Source organism: Macaca nemestrina, chromosome 18 (assembly GCF_043159975.1).
Source record: "Macaca nemestrina isolate mMacNem1 chromosome 18, mMacNem.hap1, whole genome shotgun sequence".
Classification (NCBI taxonomy): domain Eukaryota; kingdom Metazoa; phylum Chordata; class Mammalia; order Primates; family Cercopithecidae; genus Macaca; species Macaca nemestrina.
The window spans coordinates 25,916,788-25,929,518 of record NC_092142.1 but is presented as its reverse complement, the minus strand read 5'-3'; the positions used below and the strand labels follow the sequence as shown (position 1 = coordinate 25,929,518).

At 45.3% G+C, this 12,731-nt stretch overlaps 1 pseudogene; it reads left to right on the top strand.

The window, feature by feature from the left end:
• The first annotated feature begins 10,673 nt into the window (after positions 1 to 10,673).
• LOC105463216 (putative elongation factor 1-alpha-like 3) lies at positions 10,674 to 12,365 on the top strand (annotated as a pseudogene).
• The last annotated feature ends 366 nt before the right edge of the window (positions 12,366 to 12,731 follow it).

Sequence of the window (12,731 nt, the reverse complement as noted above, 5' to 3'; positions counted from 1 at the left end):
TGGAGCACAGTTGAGCTGGCCCAGCTGGTGTGTCCCCTGGAACCAGCCTGCTAACCTGTGAGTGAACCACCTTAGACCATCCAGCTCCAGTGAGCCGGCCCAGCAAACCTGTTGAATCGTGAGCTAAATAAAGTGATGATTGTTTTAAGCCACTGTGCTTTGGGTGGTTCACTATGCAGTAAGAGTAAACTGAAATGATCAGCAAGTATTCAGTGAGTGCCTGATCTGTGCCAAGACCTGAACTTTGCCTTGGGGATGTGTAGCCCCGTGATGAGCCTGAGATCCAGTCTGGTCAATGAGAGCACTCCGTCCCCTGATCACAGCTTCCCGCTGGCTTGTCTGCTTTTCACCTGGGTCCTTCCATCCTTATGGGGTTATCTCAGCAGTGGAGGACCCTGTCCACTAGAGAAGGTGGCCGAGAGCAGAGTCACTGTCAACCCCTAATGGACATTTAGCTTGAGTGAGAGCTAATCTTATGGTCTCTGTTATTTCACTCCATTGAGACTTTTGGGATTGTTTGTTATGGCAGCATAACGTAGCCTATACTGACTGATACACTTAAGCAAAGGCACTTAATTCACTGGGTCATAGTTTCTTCATAATAGTACCTCCTTGTAGGGTTTCAGAGAGAACCAGAGGTGATGTCTATGTTTTCTTTGGCATTCAGTGAGCACTAATAATCTCAGCTGTTTTCGTCGATAGCAGTGTCTTAGTACAGGACTCATACTGATTTGTTTACCTGATGGAAAATTCCTACAATCCATCTTTGTACAGTTTGGCATGAGGACGCAGCTCTTTGTCTCTCTCTCTCTCTCTCTCTCTCTCTCTCTCTCTCCTCTGTCTACATTTTCTCCACCGTTCTCTGTGTCTTTCTCTGCATTTGTGTCTGGGTCCAAATCGCAATCCAGAGGACTGAACCAAAGGCCACCAGTCTCAGCTGGGATAGGCAGCTCTTACGGATCCTGGAGTGTTCACTTCTCAGTTATTGTGGCTGCAGTGGCTCTGTCCCCTGGTCTCCTGAGTGGAATCAAATTCAACTCCAAGGAACAGTGGCAGAGGAGGACTATAAAGGTTAATGTCCTGAGAAATAGCTTGGAGTTAGCGGCAGCAGGCAGGAATAACAACTTTAATACAAAATAAAAATGGGTGGATGAATTGCTGCAAGGCCTGGTGGTGCCTTGCACAGGTCTGAGCAGCACACGCAGCAGCTGAGGCCAGAGGCCAGGGGGAGAGTCGGTCATTGAACCTCAGCCTTTGAAGGGCACACCGGCACCCTGGGTGATTCTACACTGCAGCCAGGATTGAGGATTCCTATTCTAATCGTTTTAGTTGGTACAATAAGCATAGTACGTGTGTCTCCAGAGGCTGCTGTGAGGATGAGGTATGGCGTTTAATAACTTATTAAAGGCCTGTCAGGAGGGCACCCATTAAATTATGATGCATCCATAACTGTTAACAATTATGAGACAGATTTATACCTATTGTTATGGCACAATGTCCAATAAATACTAAGGGGCAAAGCAAGATGGTGCAAGTCCCCATGGTGTGTCTCTTTTGAGGAGGGGAGTTTGAGGGTATGTTCATGTATGCTTTGTTACAGTGGGGACGAGAAACGGGAACAGGTGGCCGAGTGAGGAGAGAAGTTAACCTTTTGACTATATGTCCTCTGATGCTGCTTCAAATGGTTACTATACACATCTATCTCTCTTTTTTTGCTTTTTTGAGACAGGGTCTGGTTCTGTTGCCCAAGCTGGAGTGCAGTGGCGCAATCTGGACTCAATGCGACCTCCACCTCCTGGGCTCAAGTGATTCTTCTGCCTCAGCCTCCCGAGTAGCTAGGATTACAGGCATGCACCATCATGCCCAGCTAATTTTTGTGCTTTAGTAGAGATGGGGTTTTGCCATGTTGGCCAGGCTGGTCTCGAACTCCTGACCTCAAGTGGTCCTCCCACCTCAGCCTCCCAAAGTGCTGGGATTGCTGGCGTGAGCCACTGCGCCAAGCCACACATCTCTTATGTACCTTTTTTTGTAAAATAACAGAAAAAAAAATTCCAGCAGGTTTTGCAACCACAGCCATCATCCATGCCACCAACCCAGGGAGGTGGGAGGTGGGAGGTGGGATTTGATCCTGGAGGCGGGGCTCGGACTCTGGACCAGATTGAAGACTGGCTGAAACAGGGAAGAGGCCAAAGCGCCTCTCCATAAGACATGCCCACCAGTGCCATGTCAGTTTACTGTTACCATGGCAACACCTGAAATTAATGCCCCTTTCCATGGCAATGACCTGACAACCTGGAAGTTATCACCTTATTTCTGGGAATGTCTGCATAAGCCACCCCTTAATTTGCATTTAATTAAAAGTGAGTATAAACATGACTGCAGACCAGCTTCTGAGCTGCTGCTCTGGACACACTGCCCATAGGGTAGCCCTGTTCCGCAGGGAGCACTGCCTCTACTGCTGCTATACACTGGGGCTTCAATAAAAGTCGCTGCCTAACACCACCAGCTCGCCCTCGAATTCTTTCCTGGGTGAAGCCAGCAATCCTCCTGGGATAAGCTCTAATTTTGGGGTTCAATTGTCTGGATTCACCAGGTCAAGGGCAACTTTAGCATTGAGTTTGTGAAAGTCCCAGGTTATTGACATACTGTTTTTTAGGTTATGGGGCTGGGTTCCCATAGGAGGACGCCACAATCTTACGGGCAGTAATGGCTTGGGGAAATAGCTGAGGTGGAGTGTTTTAAAGAAACTGGCCCAGCACTTTGGGAAGCCAAGGCTGGCAGATCACAAGGTCAGGAGTTCATGACCTGCCTGAACAACATGGTGAAACCCCGTCTCTACTAAAACTACAAAAATTAGCTGGGCGTGGTGGCACATGCCTGTAGTCCCAGCTACTTAGGAGGCTGAGGCAGGAGAATCACTTGAACCTGGGAGGCGGAGGTTGCAGTAAGCCGAGATCGTGCCACTGCACTCCAGCCTGGCGACAGAGCGAGACTCCATCTCAAAAACAAAAAACAAAAAAACGAAAAACAAAAGAAAAGGAAAAAAGAAACTGGTTGCACATCAGAACGACGAAAGGAACCTGATGATACATGTCAGACTCTTCAGGCTCATTCTGTGTGGAGAAGTCAGGGAGTGAGAGGTTTAGACACAAAGTGGGTTTGAATGCTCTCTTGCCATGGCTGTGCCTTGTCCCTGCCAATGCTGTTAACTATCAGACCTCCCTGTGGTTATTATCAGGCCCCTGCAATCTTAACTGGTCAAAGATTCCCCCCAAGAACAGAACCCTGTAGCGGTCTGGATGCCATCCCAGATGGGTTTCTCAGTTTCTGGAGGGCTCTGGTTTTGGGAGCCAGATCTTTAGGGCCTGCCAGGATGGGAGCTGCATTGGGGTTGCCTGAGGTCCCAGTGGCCATGCTGAAGAATCCCATGGGCTTAGGGGTCAGAGGCATTCAAACCAGAGGAACTCCATCATTGAGTAGGGGCTGGGTAAATTCAGGCTGAAACGTGATGGGCTGCATTCCCAGGAGACTAGGCATTCTTAGTCATAGGATGAGATGGGAGGTCCACGGGACTGGATCACAAGATACAGGTCATAAAAACCCTGCTAATAATACAGGTTGCAGTAAAGAAGCTGGCCAAAACCCACCCAAAACAAGATGGTGACGAAAGTGACCTCTGGTCATCCTCACTGCTCACTATGCATAAATTATAACACAGTAACTTCTAAAATACACTCCCTCCAGTACCATGACAGTTTACAAATGCCGTATCAACGTCCGGAGGTTACCGTCTATGGTCTAAAAAGGGGAGGAACCCTTAGTTAGGGAATTGCCCACCCTTTTCCCAGGAAAACACGTGAATAATCCACCCCTTTAGTATATGATCAAGAAATAACTATAAAAATAGCCAACCAGCAGCCCTCTGGTTAGCACCAGAGAAGGGTTGGAAAAACCCAATCAGTGCAACTCCCAGCCTGCACTCTCGCCACTCCACAAGGAACATCGCCCTGCTCCCGGTCCAGAGGGGCAAGAAAGCCACATTCACCATGAGGACGGTGGGCATGAAGGACGCTGCAAAAGAGGGAGGCAGTAAATGCTGTGGGAATATCCAAGAGGAAGTGGCTCTGCCTGGACAGCTGGAAAAGGATGGGTAATGAAGCAGGGGTGCATTGCTGGACGTCTCAGGGAGGGCTGGTGCACCGAGAAGTTTGGAAGGGGGCAGCATATTCAGTAAATGGAGCTGGGCTGATGGCATCAAAGGAGGGCGTGTAGACAGTGAGGGATGGAACGAGATGAGAGGCAGGCAGTCCCTTGAGACTCCCTTAAATCTCAGGCTGAGGAGTTGGGTTTTTCTTTACTTCATAGGGGCTTTAAAGCAAGAGTGATCAGAATAAACAGTGATCAGAATCTGTGTTTGGGAGCTGCCTCAGTTAAATAGAACCCAGGGCACATTCATAGATATAGAAGAGGAGATTTATTTTGGGAACTGGCTCCTGTGATTGTGAGGTTAGGAAGTTCTCCATGGTTTGCTGTCTGTGTGCTGGAGAACCAGGAAAGCTAGTGGTGTAATTAAATCCAAAGCCAAAGACTTGAGATCGAAGAGTCCCAGAGTCCACATGCCTGGGAGAACTGGGAGCTTTAATGTCGAAAGCAAGAGAAGGTTGGGTTTTTCAACCCTTCTCTGGCTCTATCCCTGTACAAGGAGAGAGAGAGAATTCATCCTTCCTTTTCCTTTTTGTTTTCTCTGGGTCCTCAAGGGATTGGGTGATGCCCACCCCCTTTGGGGAGGGTGGGTCTCCTTCACTCCATCCACTGATTCAAATGCTATTCTCTTCCAGAAACACCCTCACAGACACACCCAGAAATCATGCTTTACCAGCTCTCTGGGCATCTCTTAGCCCAGTCAAGTTGGCATGTAAAATTAACCTCACATGATATGACCCTGGAGGTAGCTATGAAGGATAAATAAGAGCTGGGTACAGTGGCTCATGCCTGTAATCCCAACAGTTTGGGAAGCTGAGGTGGGAGGATCACTTGAGTCCAGGAGTTCAAGACCAGCCTGGGCAACATAGTGAGACCCTGTCTTTAAAAATAAATAAATAAATAAGCAAATGAATAAATAGGATAAACAAGAGGAAGGCAAAGGTGGAGGTAGAGAGACCAGTTAGAAAGCTACTGTGGTTATCCATGCTGGAGAGAATGTTGGCTGAATTCAGGTAGCAGTGGTAAGGGGGAGGTGTGGTGGTCAGAGTTTAGAGATGTTAAAGAAGTCAAATCAACAGAACTTGGCGATTAGATGTGGGGATTGGGTGTGGGGAAAGAAGGGGAGGGGTGAGTCAAGAATAGTCCTGCTTGGCCAGCCACAGTGGTTCGTGCTTGTTATCCCAGTTCTTTGGAAGGCTCAGGGAGGAGGATCACTTGAGGCCAGGAGTTCAAAATTAGCCTGGACAACATAGTGAGACTTTGTCTCTATAAAATAATAAAAAATTAGCTGTACATGGTGCTGTGTGCCTATAGCTCCAGCTACTCTGGAGGCTGAGGTAGGAGGATCACTTGAATCCAGGAGTTTGAGGCTGCAGTGAACTATTACCGTGCAACAGCACTCCAACCTGGCCAATAGAGCAAGACCTTGTCTCCAAAAAAATTGTTTTAAAAGAATATTCCTGACTGATCCTTGGGTAACTGTATGGATAGAGATGCCAAAGTAGGAACACAAGAGGAGAAGTGGGAGAAAGGGATGGAGAGATTTTGAGGTTTGTTGAACCCAAGGTACCCAAGGGACCTCCAGGAAGAAGTGCACAGCGGGCAGTTGTATATGGAGTTCAGGGGAGAGGTAAGGCTAGAGGTATCATTGTAGTAAGTGACAGAAGAAACTTCCCCTAACTGAGCCTGGAGAGGCTGCAGGAAGAACAGCCCCCTCTGAGCACTGAGTCTGTATCAGTGTGACCCCTGGGCACCTGGATATGTCCTTGGCCAACTGAAACCCCTATGAACCTTTTGTGGCACCAAATGCCAAGGGATTCAGCCAGGGGTGTCTTTGGAGGCTTACGAGACAGAGACCATGGACAAACCCTTCAGATCCTGGAAGTCACTACAACTCAGTTTGGCCCCACCACCTCCCTTAGACTAAGGCCTTTTCTTCTGGCTGCAAGTTCTGGGCCAGCTTCCACTGGGTATGTGACCGTGGTTCCTGCTGACATCATGAAAACCCTATAAGAATTTAGGATGGCATAAAGAAAGTACTGCAACCTTGACGTAGTCTTAGCCCCTTCCTGGGTTCAGTGATCCGAGTGGACTAAAAGCTGATTTCCTTCTTTCTAGTTCCTTCAAGCTCCATGACCTTTAGGCCCCTTGAGTGCTACTGCATGTGAATCAATTCCTAAATAGGAAGACCGTCCTCCAGACTTATCCCCTTAATTGGGTAGACCTGATTTAGAGGGATGAATCTGGAAAAGCTCAGAGCAGACCCACGTTTAAGATGGACTCTGTAGTTCTACCTTTTCCAAAGCCTCTGGAGCAGAAGATGAGTTGAGTAACTTCCCTGCAACTGTCTCCTCAAGCAGCAGGAGAGAGAGCAACGCCTTAGTCTCACCCAGCAGGAACCACTTCATTTGCATTTATCAGAAACAATTTTTGCAAATTTAATTAATCACAGTTCACATGCTAATAAGCATTGAAATATTTTTATGGGTAAATAATGGATATTCTCTGCTATGGGGGGAATTCATTGGTTTCAGCATTCACTTATAATTTATTTTCCATTGAGTGATTAGGGAGTGAGAGTGATACCTACAGTCGTGATAGGAAGAAAAAGCCATGATAGTTATTTCTTGGATGAGGCCTGAAGAAGGTTGGATTTCTCCAATAGGTGCTTGGTGTCAAGGTGGGGCAGGTGAAGCGACCAATCCCTAGTATGGCTACTTTTACTTCTGGGCCTCCTGGTTAAAACATCATGATGATTATTCTGCTGTCTTAAATATCATGACCACTCCCACTACTACCAATCATTATCACCCTTATCACTACCAGCACCACCACCAGCACCATCACCACTGTGTTTGTCAAAATGCAAGCCAGTTTTATTCCCACCACATTATCATCACTACCGCTATCACCTCCACCATCACCATTGCCGTCATCTCCACCACTAATCACCACCATCACCACCCACCACCATTTTTATTACCACCATCACTATCATCACCACTCACTGCCATCACTGCCACTATCACCACCATTTTTGTTACCACTCTCATCACCTCCATTATCATTACTATCATCACTACCCACTACCATCACCACCACCATCACCACTATTTTCATTACCACTCCATCATCATTACCATCACCACCCAACATCACCACCATTTTTATTACCACCATCATCACACATCACCACCATCATTATCATCACCTCTATAACCACTAACACCATCACTATCATCACCATGACCACCCATAGTCACCAACACTATTATCACCACCCATCACAGCCTTCAATACCAGTATCACTATCACCATCGTTACGGTTATAATCATATCTCAACCTTCACTACCTTTCTGTACCTTGGAGATGCTACTCCCTTCCATCTAGAAACCCAGGATCATCCCTGGATCCTCCTTCTCCTTCTTTCTCCTCTCCACACATCCTTGCTTTCACACATCTAATCAATCACTAAATCCTGTTGAGTCTGGCTCCTGCATAGATCTTCAAGTTGTGTCCTCATCTTTTCTTATATTTCCTGAGTTTAGGTCTTCACTTGCTCTACTGCAAAACTTGTCTTTTTCTTGCCAATGTGGTGCTAGAGTATCTTCCCCATGTGGTAATCTGATCGTCTCTCTCCGGTGATGAACACTTCATCTCATTGCCTCATTGTCATCAGCGATACTCCAATTGCAGTAGTATGTAAAGCATTTTAAGGGAAAACATTCCGTAGACCCCATATTGACTTCAACATTTGAATTGTTAGTGTTACTTACTTATTTACAAACAAAACTAGGTATTAACTCATTTTGCACATACTGTGCTTCATTGAATCTGAAACACCATCAATTGTAAGATGCATTATTATTTTATGTAGCATTAAAAAGGGAAAAAGTGCTGTCAGTTGAAATTGCAAGAGGCTGTAGATTTTAAGATGCATCCCAATTTCAGAGTCAAAATGAGAGGAAAATTATGTTTTAGTATCAATGACAAAACAAGTTTATAAACAACACTAAACAAATTAGAAACTAAACACTAAAAGTAATAAAATTCAAATTAGCATTATTTATTTAATATGATAGATAATGTGGTTTTTCTGAAACTAAACTGCCACTTACTGAAAATGAATTGCTGTTCTAGCCCAGGTTATTTTGAGCTTTGCTTCCTTTATTACTTTAGGTGGCACAGAAACTCAATTCTCCCACTATCTTTTTCTCTGAGAATCTTTAACTGAGATAGAGCAGGAATTTCCCTTTTTTAGGTGCCTGCAGACCCCAAGTATGGAAATAAAGGAAAATCCTGAGTTCCTTCAAGGGGAATTCCAGGCACCTAGCTAGCCCTGAGAACTAAATAAGTAACTTGTTAAATAAGAAGGTAATAGTAGCCTAAAACAATAGCTAAGGAAGTTAAACTCCCAGAGATGTCCATTTTCCTTATGGAAACTAAAGGTAACATCTTAACATAGCTTCCCGAATTGTCTTTCCCACATGCTCAGATTCCCACAGATGACCCTCCACCAAATGGCTGGAACCACTGACACGTAGACCACAGATAAGGGGGAAGGGAAGACTGCACTTTAACTGTCATCCTTTGTTCTAAGTTTCTTCCTGCAGGGACTTGGAGAAAGTCACTCCCCCTAGCCAGTTAACATTTTTCCACTGACCTCAAAGTTTTAAACAAAGCTTGTCTTCCTTAACCAATTGCAAATCAGAAGATCTTTGAGTCTATCTGATATGGTTTGCTTCTGTGTCCAAATCTCATCTTGAATTGTAATCCCCATGTGTTGAGGGAGGGACCTGTTAGGAGGTGATTTGATTATGGGGGCGGTTTTCCCCATGCTGTTCTCATGACAGGGAGTGAGTTCTCATGAGAGTTGGTTGTTTTAAAGTGTAGCACTCCACTTTGCTTGCTCTCTGTCTCTCCTGCCGCCTTGTGAAGAAGGTACCTGCTTCCCCTTTACCTTCTGCCATGACTGTAAGTTTCCTGAGGCCTCCCCAGCCATGCAGAACTGTGAGTCAATTACACCTCTTTTGTTTATAAATTACCCAGTCTCAGGTAGTATCTTTACAGCAGTGTGAGAATGGAATAATACACTACCTATGACCTGTAAGCCTTCACCTCAAGATATCTCACCCTTTTAACCTTAAACCAATGTGTAACCTTCATGCATTGATTTACAATTTTGCCTGTAGTTTCTGCTTTCCTGAAGTTTACCCTTGACTTTAAAAACCCTTACTTGCCCCAGGGGTTGTGGCTCATGCCTTTAATCCCAGAACTTTGGGGAGGCCAAGGTGGGAGGACTGCTTGAGCCCAGGGGTTCAAGACCAGCCTGGGCAACATAGCAGACCTAATCTCTACTAAAAATAAAAAAATTAGCCGGGTGTGGTGGCAGGCACCTTTAGTTCCAGCTACTTGGGAGGCTGAGGCTAGAAGATCACTTGAGCCCAGGAGATTGAGGCTACAGCGAACTATGATCATGCCACCGCACTCTAGGCTTGGCAACAGAGGACAGAGTAAGACCCTGTCTAAAGAAAACCATCATCACTACCAACGAAAAATACCCTTACCTTGCCAGTACTTGGCTTGTAGCCACTGGGGACTCTGGGTCTTAAGCACGACCTGCCCTGGTTCTCCTTGCTGGGGACCCTGCAATAAATGATGTTCTTTCTATCACTGCAGACACCTCTGGGTGGGTATCTGGATTTACTGCTCTGGGTGAATGAATCTCAGTTTGGTTCTAGAACGTAACTGGCATTGCAAGCCATTCAGTTCGTCTTGTTAGGAATAACGCTTACAATTTTAAGGAAATTGAACACTCGAATGAAGGATTTTTAACAAAGCAATTTTACTTCTGTGCAGAGGGGTTGCCTCTTTGGCCGGTTGCCATGACAGCACACCTGAAGAAAGGGGCACAAGAGTCATTATTTTTGATGCAAGTCCTGCCCCTGTACCCTTTCCCCATTGGCCAGGGTCGGGTCATACAATTTAAACTAATTTCGGTTGGCTAAACATTTGCATTGTTTTAGATAAGGTGGGCTCATAAAAGAAAGTGGAGAGGAAGGGGAAGGGATGTTGTAATGAGCTACAAGGTTAGTTTTTTTTTTTTTTTTAAATAAGGAAAAGAATGTGAGCTGGTATTGATAATGCCTGGTATTGTGGCGTGCCTGGGCATTTAACAAAGGCAAAAAGGAAAAAGGAGAAAAAGGAAAAGTGGGGGTGCAGGGGAGGTACTATGAATTAAATAATAAAAGATTGATTAGATTATTTGAAGAGAAACCTCATCATATCTCACAGTCTTTGTCTGGCACGAACATATCCTTTATGTATCAAGTCTACCCCCATCTTTTCCCTCTTGTCCTGGGACAATTAAAACAATATTACTTCTTCTTCTTCTTCTTCTTTTTTTTTGTTTTTGCAATGGTTTTGCCACCAGAACACAGGTGTCATGAAAACTACTCCTAAAGCCAAAATGGGAAAGGAAAATACTCATACCAACATTGTCATCATTGGACCTGTAGATTCAGGCAAGTCCACCTCCACTGGCATCTGATCTACAAATGTGGTGGCTTTGACGAAGGAACCATTGAAAAATTTGAGAAGGAGGCTGCTGAGATGGGAAAGGGCTCCTTCAAGTATGCCCGGGACTTAGATAAACTGAAAGCTGAGCGTGAATGTGGTATCACCATTGATATCTCCCTGTGGAATTTTGAGACCAGTCAGTGCTATGTGACTGTCACTGATGCCCCTGGACACAGAGACTTCATCAAAAACATGATTACAGGGACATCTCAGGCTGACTGTGGTGTCCCGACTGCTGTTGGTGGTGAATTTGAAGCTGGTATTTCCAAGAATGGACAGACCTAGGAGCATGCCCTCTGGCTTACACACTAGGTGTGAAACAACTAATTGTTGGTGTTCACAAAATGGATTGCACTGAGCCACCCTATGGCCAGAAGAGATATGAGGAAATCGTTAAGGAAGTCAGCACTTACATTAAGAAAATTTGTCAGGATACAGCGGCTCACGCCTGTAATCCCAGCACTTTGGGAGGCTGAAGCAGATGGATCACCTGAGGTCAGGAGCTCAAGACCAGTCTGGCCAACATGGTGAAACCCCGTCTCTACTAATAATACAAACATTAGCTGGGCATGGTGGCACACACCTGTAATCCCAGCTACTCAGGAAGCTGAGGCAGGAGAATTGCTTGAACCCGGGAGGTGGAGGTTGCAGTGAGCCAAGATCACACCATTGCACTCTAGTCTGGGCCACAAGAGCGAAACTCCATCTCAAAAAAAAAAAGGCTACAACCCTGACACAGTAGCATTTGTGCCAATTTCTGGTTGGAATGGTGACAACATGCTGGAGCCAAGTGCTAATATGCCTTGGTTCAAGGGATGGAAAGCCACCCATAAGGATGGCAATGCCAGTGGAACCACACTGCTTGAGACTCTTGACTGCATCCTACCACCAACTCGTCTAACTGACAAACCCTTGCGCCTGCCTCTCCAGGATGTCTACAAAATTGGTGGTATTGGTACTGTTCTTGTTGGCCGAATGGAGACTGGTGTTCTCAAATCCGGTATGGTGGTCACTTTTGCTCCTGTCAGTGTTACAACTGAAATAAATTGTGTTGAAATGCACCATGAAGCTTTGAGTGAAGCTCTTCCTGGGCACAATGTGGGCTTCAATGTCAAGAACATGTCTATCAAGGAGGTTCATCATAGCAATGATGCTGGTGACAGCAAAAAAAAAACCCACCAATGGAAGCAGCTGGCTTCCCTGCTCAGGTGATTATCCTGAACCATCCAGGCCAAATCAGTGCAGGCTATGCCCCTGTACTGGATTGCCACATGGCTCACATTGCATGCAAGTTTGCTAAGCTGAAGGAAAAGATTGATCACCATTCTGGTAAAAATCTGGAAGATGGCCCTAAATTCTTGAAATCTGGTGATGCTGCCATTGTTGATATGGTTCCTAGATAGCTCATGTGTATTGAGAGCTTCTCAGACTACTCATCTCTGGGTTTCTTTGCTGTTCGTGATATGAGACAGACAGTTGCCATGGGTGTCATCAAAGCAGTGGACAAGAAGGCTGCTGGAGCTGGCAAGGTCACCAACTTTGCCCAGAAAGCTCAGAAGGCTAAATGAATATTATCCCTAATACCTGCTACCCTGGTCTTAGTTGATGGAAGAACAGTTTCAGAACTGTTTGTTTCAATTGGCCGTTTTATTAATAGTAAAAGACTGGTTAATGATAACAATGCATCATAAAACCTTCAGAAGGAAAGGAGAATGTTTTGTGGACCACTTTTTTTTTTTTCATGTGGCAGTTTTAAATTATTAGTTTTTAAAATCAGTACTTTTCAATGGAAGCAACTTGACCAAAAATCTGTCACAGAATTTTGAGACCCATTAAAACAAAGTTTAATGAGAAAAAATCACACATTGTTACTAGACCCCAAAATGATCACAAATCAAATCAATGCATGGATTCCATTCTGGTTGTCAGGAAGATGATCCAGAATGTA